The sequence below is a fragment of the Oratosquilla oratoria genome, chromosome 17, assembly GCF_046742065.1.
Source record: "Oratosquilla oratoria isolate Oo_2021 chromosome 17, ASM4674206v1, whole genome shotgun sequence".
Lineage (NCBI taxonomy): Eukaryota > Metazoa > Arthropoda > Malacostraca > Stomatopoda > Squillidae > Oratosquilla > Oratosquilla oratoria.
The window spans coordinates 21,283,547-21,295,219 of record NC_134793.1 but is presented as its reverse complement, the minus strand read 5'-3'; the positions used below and the strand labels follow the sequence as shown (position 1 = coordinate 21,295,219).

General features: G+C 34.8%; 1 long non-coding RNA gene across 1 annotated transcript; it reads left to right on the top strand.

Annotated features, from left to right (window-relative positions):
* The first annotated feature begins 3,221 nt into the window (after nt 1-3,221).
* LOC143034496 (uncharacterized) lies at nt 3,222-10,979 on the top strand. Its single transcript, XR_012967253.1, has 2 exons — nt 3,222-8,127; nt 8,208-10,979. It is a non-coding gene; the product is annotated as an uncharacterized LOC143034496 (long non-coding RNA).
* Nucleotides 10,980-11,673: the final 694 nt, after the last annotated feature.

The window sequence follows — 11,673 nt, the reverse complement described above, 5'->3', positions numbered from 1 at the left end:
ATCTGTACAATCTTATTCTTATTTTTCTTGTAGAAAATTACTACTTTTGTCATAATTTGCATCTATCATTTCCTATCATTTCTCAAATTATTTCTTGTACCATATTCATTCTTTATTTTTGCTTAATTTCTTTCCTTACAATGCTTTGCATGCCTCTAAATCTTTTATGGAATTATTTTTAATTTTCACAATGTTGATATATATTTCATGAGTATGGAATGGTATGTTTTATATTCCTATACTTCTTTAGTTTTCTAACTTCCACAATCTTCTTCCTTTCTCTCATTTTCTGTTTGGTTAATGTCTATGTTTACTTTATTTTTGGTTACATTCTTTGAATATAGTTATATTTCCTTGCCTCCATTATTATTATTATTGTTATTATCATTATTACTTGTTATTATTATATACTGGTATATATTTTCAATTGGTTCCTGGGTCCTAATATTATTTGTATAATTTCATAATCTTTATACCTCATTATATCCACATTCTTGCCGTATATTGTGCACTAGTGGTGTAATCAGAAGCATACTGGTCTTGCATTCCTTTAGTTGCGAGCTCAAGTCTCGAACTTTTCTCCGACTCCCAGCAGTAACTGTTAGTGATCTGCCCCAATAATTTTTAAAGTGCACAGAGCAAAGGTGACGGCTTTGGCCGCAGCTACTCAGTGTCTCTATGTGTAGGCCCCTTACCTTCACCATCTTTACTGTCTTTACACCTTTGGTAGTTCTTTACTCTTTGTATCTCTCCATAGTCTTACTATTTGATTATTATCAACCCTTTATGAGTACTTGTCTTCTGTTATTATTTTTTTTTTACATTTTTTCTAGTCTTTTCTCTTACTAGAAGGCAAACTAGGATCTTGTTTTGCATATATTTCTATATATTCTCCACTTTTGATGTATCTAAAGCTTTCACTAGTATACTGTATTCTATTTTCTTCATAACCTGTTTTATATGTCTTAGCCTCTATTTTCTCCTTGTCTAGAGCATTTTTGTCCTCTGTTTTCTTCCTTTCTGGTATTTTCTTTCTAAAATATTTCTTGTCATTTGTTTTCGTACTTTCTGGTATTTTCTTTCTAGAGTATTTCTTGTCCTCTGTTTTCTTTGAGTTCACTTATTCTCAATCTTTTCCGTGTTTATATATGTTCTTTGAGACTTTTCATTTCTCTGATTTTGATGTACATACTCATGCGCAATATTAATAAACATATTTTGGTCAAAATATATTTTTATATTAAGATAGGTTACTTCTGTCATAGATGTGCAATCAAAGAGGATTTAATATTTTTTTTTTATAAGCACTGGTTTCACAACATTTGTACCTTATGGTATTAATTTTCTGAAAGAATTATATTCCCTTAGAGATTTCAATAATTGCCTCACTTAGTCTGTGCATCTTTCATCTATTTTTTGTATTCATGTTCCATATTTACCTTGATGGTTATGGCTAATCTCTATCCCTTTGTCTATTAAGTCAATTTCAGCATCTATTCAATCTTCCCATTTCCTTCTACCTGTAACCCTCCTCCTTCACTTGTGTTTTTTTTTTCTTTCAAATTTTTCATCCAACCTTTCTTTCACTTTTTTATCAGCAGTAGCAACAACAACAACCATATTTCCTCAGGTCCCTTAGCTTCTTGCCCCATCTTAGTTCGAGTCACTGTTCTTCCCAGACCTCTTTTGTATGCCCTGTCTCCTGCCTCTTAATTCCTATTCCAAGGTCCTCTCAACCTTCAATCAATCCATGATCATTATGTGTTCCTTTTTATCTCCTTCTGCCTCTCTCACTCCACATCTTGTACACTGCAGCCTCAATTTCATTTCATTAGTGTACTCCCTTTTGCTATTACTCTTCATCTTTCAATTCCTATTCCCCTTCCTTTTCCTCTTCCTCTGCCTTTTTTCTTCTTCTTCATTTTCTTCCTATTCTTCCTTCCTGCAGTATAATTTTTTTGTCTCCACAAGTACATTTTCTCTTCCCTGATGTTTACCTTCCATAACTAATAATGAAGATTTTTTCATGTGAGAATTTCTCGTATTACATTTAATTTCATGTTCTATCAATCTTCATCTTTTCTTCATTTCAATCTGTGTGTTAGGATGTTCTAAATTTTTGTTTATTTTCATTTTCTACTTTGTATTTACTCGTATTTCTTTTTTCTTTCCACTGTAACTTTCTTCTCTTATATCGTTACTTTCTTCTCATATATCGTTACTTTCTTCTCATATATCGTTACTTTCTTCTCTTATATCATTACTTTCTTCTCTTCCTTTCCAATTCCTATCTTTTCTTTACTCCTCTACACCCAATTCTCACTCTTATTTTCCACATTTCCTTTTTTTTTTTTTCTTAAACTCTTTTTGTTTATATGTACAAATACCAAGAGGCTTTTCCCCTTCTTATATGAAGTTGGAGAAGCCATAACATATACCCACCCTGCACCCACTCAATCAAAAAATTCATTCACTGCTCACCCCATCTGAGTACCTCGTAGATGAAGAGTTATCTGTGACTCCCACCTCACTACTTGGGGTAACACTGCAGTATTTTTACTGTACTTATATCTCCTACACTTATTTCCATCCACCCTTAACCTTTATATGTCCCCACCTTTCATTTCTTCTTTCAGTCCTCTTTCCATCCATCTATCTTTCTTTTCTGTTAATATACACTTTCACTTCTGTTCATTTAGAATTTTTGTAACCTCAACATCAACCATCATCTCCAGTTGTTACTCAATCTGTAATTAGATTCTTGTTTTCCACACTTACATTATCATCCTCGCCTATACCTAGAATCCCTAAGTTTGATTTACATACCTACATTTCTCACCTTTTATTTTAGATTATGCATCCCTCAATTATCTTTCCATGGTAAATACTAGAATTACTTCCTTCAATTTATTCTATTGTAATTATTTTTTATCGTAGATTCTTTTGGTCTGAAGATATTGTAGTCTATCCCACACTACTTCATCCCCTCCCATCTATCTCCTTTCTTTGTTTGTAATTATATATATATAAATATATATATATATATATATATATATATATATATATATATATATATATATATATATATTTGAAGTGAATCCTTGGTATCAGCTACGTCATACAAACAATCTTTCCTGCCGTCACTCTGGAAGTTGAACTGAGACCTAGCTTGATGCCAAGTCATCACCTTACCAATTATGCTATAGGAGCTTCAAATATATATATATATATATATATACATATATATATATATATATATATATATATATATATATATATATATTGTAGATTCTTTTGCTCTGAAGGCATTGTAGTCTATTCCAAGCTACTCAACAGTAAGTCCTCCCATCTTTTTCTACTTCTTCTCGTTATCTACATTTGGGACCAATGATAGGTACCTGCTCGTGGTGGTCCTGCGAGATAGACGTCAGGCAGAACCTTCTCCCTTGACGTCCATCTTCAAACCTATCGCCTCACCTCCTCCTGGAGGTACAGTCCCAAGGGGCTGGCATTTGGTTCCTGGTCCAGGCCCAATATCTTTTATCAACACTATTTTCTCCCATAAGGAGAGCTGAAAACCGGTGACTGCTCCCCTCCTCCTTCTTGCAGCCGGTGGCACAGAAACAAATTCATATTATACAACACAGACAATAGTCCAAAGTTTCATCTTAGAGGGATCTGTGGTATAGCCCAAGGACCATTGCCAGCTACTGTGGGGCTGTGGGTTTCCAGTCAGGGAAACTTGAGGCAACAATTATCATTAATTCTGTTTCTTCTTTCTTTATCCTTACATTCTCCCTGCCTTGTCTTTCTTCAGCCTTTTTTTTTCTTTACCTTATTTGCTTTCTTCTTTACCTCTTCAACATGATGGTGCCCTTGAAATATTACTTTCTGGCCAAGAAACAAACAATTCTTAATTCGAGGATATGAACTCTGACCTGAATGGGGTCTCGATTACTGAAGACAACTTTCAATCGTGGGTCCATCCCTTGAAATAAATAAAATCACTTTTCCTCAGTCAGAACGTGTAAAAGTGCATCACCATGCTAAAGGGGGTTAATCTGCAAGTCTGGCCTGATCTCTTTATATATTTTTACCCATTGTACCTTCTATCCTTTTTTTATGACCTTCTTACTCCCTTTTCCAATGTCTTCGGCGTTCTATTAGATATATTCTTCCTATTCTCAACATATTTTTTCTAGAAATTTTATCAATATTCCATTTTTTCTTGCCATATGTCAGAAAAGGTTTAGCAACATGCTCAAAGAAATAGTATAATTGTATAGCAGTCTGCAGTATGAATTATGGAATATAATAGAGAATATGCATGTACTCGAGAAAATGTGTATCTTTGGCTCATTTCACAAGTCTTGATTTTTCACTGTGTGCTGTCGACTGCATGATGGTGTGCTCTCGAATAATTATGGGTGCCTATGGAAGCTTTCACACATCACGACCACGTGTGAAAGCATCCATAGACACCCATGATTATTTGAGAGTAGATGTCATGCCATGGATGGTGCACAGCGAAAAGACGATACATGAGAAACAAGCCTTAGAAAGTAAGTAGAATGACCAAGATGATGTGTATGGGAATTAGTACTTGTATCAGAGTATAATGTCCTGACCCCTTGGATCATGGGTAAGCCAGATGTGCTTACTAACATCAGCTTTACTTAGTTTAATACCAGAACTTGTGGTGTTAAGGTTTAGAACGAGATTAGAGGAACACGGAAGCTGGAAAATTAAGAATTAAGATTAATGCCAGAGGTTATGGTTAAGTTTAATGACAAAAGTTAAGGTTTAAGATTAATGCTAGATATTAAAGCTTAGGTTTAACAACAGATGTTAAAGTTTAAGATTAATGACATACTGAAGGAAACTAACAAGATAAGAGTAGGGATTCTTACCTGATAAATGTAAAGTTTTGTATAAGAAAAGAAATGAGATTTTTTTTTCACCAAATGGTGCTATGCAAGTGGCAAGTAGGAATTTATGAAAATATAGAAACATTTCAGATGCCAGGAATAGATACAGCTGGTAATGATAGAGTGCATGAAAAAACTGGCGTGAGAATTTACAATGAAAATACGAGTTACTTTGAATTGCTTACTAAGAAGGTTTCTTATGGAAAATTGTAAAAAGTTTGTACTGTATCTAGAAGATATTATGTAAAGAGAACTTTGAAAGGACAGAACAATGAATAGATAGTATGCTCAATAGAAAACCAAAACGTGTTATGTACTTAGATGATAGAAATATAGCATGAGGAAATAGTAGAAAGCTTGATGAGGAATTTGATGATATTGCAGAGTGAATTATGAAAACAGCATGATGGATCAATGGAATGTTTACAGAAAATTAGAAAAAATTCAGAAAGTAGATTGTTTAAAAGACATGAGGTTAATTTTGTGATGAAAGTTTCATACTTTGGAGAGAATTAGTTGATTATTTGATTGACAAATTAGACTATTTTAAGTATTTAGATGACATTGGGTAGGATAAATTATGAGAGTAGAGAACAATGATTGTTTAATAGAAAACTAGAAAGTTGAAGGAAGTAGTTTTTTAGCCCTTTGGAGGAATTAAGATCGAGAGGATAGAGGTTTAGATCAACGTTGGTTACAGATGGTTAGGTAAGCTTATTCAAAGAATTGAGGATAAACATCTAAGGACAAATAAAAAACACAAAGTAGGTGAAACTGTAAAGCTCATAAAGGAAACGGATAGACAATTTAGACATAAAAACCAATTTGATATGCAGAGGACAAGAAGACTATCATAGTTAAATAAGCTTATCCAAAAAAAATATTGTGGAATAACATCTAGGGTAAAATTGAAAGCATGAAGTAGGTGAAATTGTGAGGCTCACAAAAGGAATGAATTGACAATTTATAAGTGAAAACTAGTTTGGTATGAACACGGCAGGTAGACTAGTATGTTTAGGTAAGCTTATCCAAAGAATTGAAGAACAACATCTAATTGCAAATTAGAAGCACAAAGTAGAGGTGAAATTGTAAACTCAGGAAGAAAACGGATCAACAATTTAGAAGTAAAAACCAGTGTGATATGCAGAGGACAGATAGACTATTGTGGTTAGGTATACTTATACAAACAATTGAGGAGTAACATCTAGGGGCAAATGAGAAGCACAAAGTAGAAGAAATCGCACTGAAACTCATGAAGAAAGCAGATTGACAGTTGAAAAGCCAAAATCAGTTTGATATCCAGAGGACAGGTAGGCTCTTATGGATAGGTAAGCTAATCCAAAGAATTGAGGAACAACATCTAGGGGCAAATTGGAAGCACAAAGTAGAGAGTGAATTTGCAAAGCTCGCAAAATAAATACAGTGATATGCTCAAATAAAAAAATAATAGTTTGATATGCAAGGAGAATTGTCTGAACCAAAGAGTGCTGTGCAGTTGACAAGTTAGAATATAGAAAAGGCTCAAGAAGTTATAGCTAAGATCACAGATATATAGAAATGGTTTGATGTGAAAGTAGACGCTCCAAAGAGAACGAGTTAGTACCTGGTCAAGTAACAAAGGAGTAGGATATCACCTGGAAATAGTTGAATACGAATTAGTAATTTGACAAAATGTTGAAAGTAGGTTATGACAATAAAGCATAATGTGCCAAAAATGTTCAGTAGGAAGCTAGAAGGCTAAAGAATTAGGTTGAAAGATAAGTTTTATTGTAATGAAAGGTTTGATATTTTGAAGAAGGGGCACAATTGAGACCCTGATAGCAATCACAAACCGTTTCAGTTCATAAATGAGCGGTAAAGAAAACAAAGGACAAGTGTGTATGGCTGTATAAAACAAGACCAATGCATTACATAGACCAAGAAAAATATGGTGTGAAACTGTTGGGAAATCAATTAGAATGATTAGACATCACAAAATGATAAGAGCTTGATGTGTGGAATGATTTGAAAATGGATTTAAAAAATTAAGTGTGATAATATAAAATGAGTCATGATAATGGGTGTTAATTGTCAAATATATTGAGCTTAAAATTAGAATTTGCAATGAAACGTAATTGGTAAGCAGACTTACTGTATAGGAAAGGGCGTAGACGCAATCGTAGCCATTTACGAAGGCGTGCAAAAGCTTAGTGTTCACGAAAGAATAAAAAGCAGTAATGTTCAAAACACATGGATAACATTGATGACGATGATGAATGATGATAACAACGATGATGATGATGATAATAACGATGATAATGATGATGATGATGGATGATGAATGTGATGATGGATGATGAATGTGATGATGAGGAGGAACAATGATGAGGAGGAGGAATGATGATGATGAGGCAGAATGATGATGATGATGAGGAGGAATGATGATGATGATGAGGAATGATGATGAGGAGGAATGATGATGATGATGAGGAGGAGGAGGAGGAATGATGATGATGAGGAGTAATGATGATGATGAGGAGGAATGATGATGAGGAGGAGGAGGAGGAATGATGATGATAATGAGGAGGAGGAGGAGGAATGGTGATGATGAGGAGGAATGATGATGATGAGGAGGAGGAGGAATGAGGAGGATGAGGAGGAGGAATGATGAGGAGGAGGAATGATGAAGATGATGATGATGAGGAGGAGGAGGAGGAGGAATGATGATGATCAAGAGGAGGAATGATAATTGCTAGTAATGACATGTCTAAATACCTGATGTGAGAATTATGGTACAAAGTAAATATAAATATTTACTAAACTGCTTGGAATGCATCCGTCCAGAAATAGTAAAATGTTTTATGGGGTGAAAAAGGTAAATTTCGTTAGATATGTAATCGGCCAGCCAAAATGCCCACCTTACGAAATGTGCTTTTGAGGGATTGGAAATCGAAATATTGGAAGAGCTAGGTTCTCTGGCTGCAGACTGCAGATGCAGTCAAAGCTCCAACTCTACAAAATAGGAATATTCAATTTGATATTAGTATAACAAAATGGGGTTAAGGGATTAGAAATCAATATCGGTAAGAAGAAATTATATTGATACAGAAATACGAATAACGCTTAAAATGAATAGTGCTAGCTGACACGTAATTTAAGAAAATCGAAATTGTGGGCAAATGATAGTTGTAACATAATATGTGAACTGATGTGATAATATGTGAACTGATGTGATAATATGTGAACTGATGTGATAATATGTGAACTGGTGTGATAATATGTGAACTGATGTGATAATAGAAGCTCTGAATAGACCGAGATAGTTTTAGATGAGTTAATAGAAGATTAAGCTACTACCGGGAAATAGTAGAATACGAACTGATGGCTTGAAAACAACGGTAACAATAATGATAGTAATGTACATATACGGACTCTCCAACCAGACTCATACTGTACTTGAATTATGTACATATATTTTTCGTTGTTGTTATACCAAAACTTGTTTTCATTTATTTTAGTCAAGAAGAAATAAGCAAGAACTGATTTACCAACAGTGGTTAACGAATGGAATAATGTAATGACCTCTAATACAATTGGTTGTTGTAAGAACTTTATGGATTGGGATGAAATGTGATAAGGGACATGGAACTGCCTAGTTTACGTCTTATGATCTTTTTTACAGTCTCCTCAATTCTTATGTTCTTTTGAAAGTAATGTACGTAGACATGCATTGAGTGCTCAACAACAAGAGACGTACTTACATAGTTTTAGTGTATCTTGGTCCTGCATAGGTTGTTTGTAAGAGTACAACTCACTGGTAGTATGTTTACTTTGAAACTAGAAAGAGGGGGGGGAGGGACTAGAATATAAGAGGATTGGGTTGTGCGAAGAGTGTGCTAGTATTTTTTTTTTTAACTTACTATTTAGGGGATGAGAAAAAATGAGGACAGGTGCAGATCAACAAACCTGGAGTGTACATTTAGTAATCGGTTGTCGGTTGAAAACTAGAGGCATTATGAGACGACGTAAAAGAAGAAAATAAAGAACAGCAAATCACTTGAGTTTATGAACAAGCAATATGAGAAGTGAGGCAGGTAGGAAGACCAGAAATGTGTCATATTTTGTAGAATGATGTGGAAATCGGTTAAGATGACTTGTGTTGTGTGGCCGTCTGGTTTTGATCTCGTTTTGCATGTAGTCACCTCGCGTAAGGTGTATCATACATGTCAACTTTTTGCCGTGCGCCATCTACGACACGACGTCGTGCTCTCAAATAACCATGGGTGTTTATGGATGCTTTCACACATCACGACCACATGCGAAAGCATCAATATTCACCCATGGTTATTGGAGAGCAGACGTTGTGACGTGGACGGTGCACGGCGAAAAGTCGATACGCATAAAACAAACCTTGTAAGGGAAAATGAGCGGTGACATCAAAGTACGAGGGAAAGTGAGTTGTGATTTTAAGTTGAGTCGTAAAAAAAGGGGGCTGACTATTGCCAATACCTGCAAGCATTTGAATTTGTAGTGAGAGGGGATTCGTCAACATTTTTTGTTATGTCAGGTTGTGCATATAATGTGAAAGTAATCGAGTCGTAAAAAGGGGGGGGGCTGAGTTTTACCAATACTGCTCACTTCCAAACACTTTGATTTGTAATAAGAATGGGATTCGTGATAATAAGAGGTTTATAGTGCCAGGTTGTGCATATTACCAGGATGTGTTTCAGTCGTAAAAAAGGGAGGGGTGACATTTGGCACACTGCTCACCTCCAAACAATTTGATTTGTAACAAGAAAGGGATTCACGATTGTTAGAGATATATATAGTGTCAAGTTGTGAATATAATGTGAATGTATTTCAGTCGTAAATAAGTGGGAGTTGACTTTTGCCAATACTCACCTCCAAGCACTTTAATTTGTTGTGAGAAGCGATTCGTCATTGTTGGAGTGTTTATAATGTCAGGTTGTGCATATACGAGTAATGCGAATACAGTAACAAAAACCGGCGTGCAGAAAAAAATTAGTTCGTTCACAAGGGAAGTAAACAAAGCATTGATAAAATTCGCCGATAATCTTTGCTTGGAAAGAAAGTGCAATATCTGAAGACATACTGATGTGTAGAAAGGATGTGTAGATTTGATAATTTAAATAAGAAATCGTATGACAAGAACCACTGTTAAATGCTAATAATGACATTCAGATAATACGAGAGTTAAGGCTAGAAATGGAATATGAGACTTCTGAGGACAAAGTTTTTAGTAGATATAATAAAGGAGGGATTTCTAACTTGTTAGCAGTATCAGCAATGAATTATGATAGTAAAACACGATGGACCAATGAAATGTTCAGAAATCTAGAATGTTTTGAGACTCGAGAATCTCCAGAGGACTTGTGACTCGGAAGAAATGAAGATCTTTGTGATTGGAAAAGTCATAATTTAGAAGATAGAGAAATCAGGACGCAAGAGAAAGTGTGAGTATAGAGAAAAATGGAAATATGAGCTAAGTAGTATACGTGGAGTGGTCTTCTCTCTAATACAATTCTTGTTAAAACTGGATAGCAGATGACGTTCGGACGATCTGTGTAGCTGATCGCTCAAAATTGCTGATTTTTTTCTTCATGATTGAACGTGGAACAGAAGTTTCCAATGTGAATGATGAATATTGGGAACTTCAGTTCCACGTTGAACATTAAAAAAACTTCCGCAATTTTGAGCAAGCAGCTACACAGATCATCAAAACGTTAGCAGCTATCCAGTTTAACTAAATAGTATTATGTAGGTTACAAGTAAAATATGACGAAGGAATAAGATATTTCAGAGATCAGAGTATAAGTGCGAATGGTAGTAAAGTATATAAAGAAAATGACATGACATTAAAAATAAAAACTGAGTTGTTTTGTTTTGAGAAATTATGAAGTTTGGATCGGTTTTACATAAGATCATAACAGAAGAACATAAGAATGAAGTAGACTGCAAGAGACCATAAGGCCTACGCTAGGCTCATGATGGACTAAACAAGTGTAGTACAGTGAACCAGGAAAAAGAGTAAAAAAAAAAAAAAAAAAAAAATAGTTGATGCGTATTGCAGGGAAAATGAAATAGTTTGTATATCTATGATTGTTGGCAATTTATAGCAGGGATCCAAATGAAATGAAGTGATAATAAAAGTTCCAAATAGACCAAGTTAGTTCTTGGATAGGCTACTACCGGGAAATAATGAAATACGAATTGATAACTTGAAAAATCGATGAAAACAAGTAAAGATGGATATGCATTGTTAAGGACAGTCGAACCTGGTCCATAGTACATGGAAAAATATGCAAATATATTCCTCACAGATATTCTTGCATTTTTTTTTTTATCTTGCTTTCTAGAGAAGCCTCAGTTAAGAACATAGAAACACAAATTAGATATAAGTATTCATTTAGATAAATTGGACTTGGATTGGAAAGGAAATCCTGACAGAAATATGAGCCTTTATTTTAGTAACATTGTGTTACTGAGTGGACGTCGCGAGACGGGAAGCGTGGAGACCGGACAGAAGGTGGAGAGATGATATAGAGAAGTTTGCAGGAGTGACGTGGCAGATGTTGGCGCAGTCGCGTGAGTGATGGAATAGTATGAAAGAGGCCTTTGTTCAGCAGTGGACTCAGGATGACTGCTTCCTTACAAATAACTTTATAAAAGTTCGTAGTAAAGAAAGGTCAGGAAATCAAAAGCTCGTATTTCAGTCCGTTTCCTTCCATATCAGTCCAGCATTAAT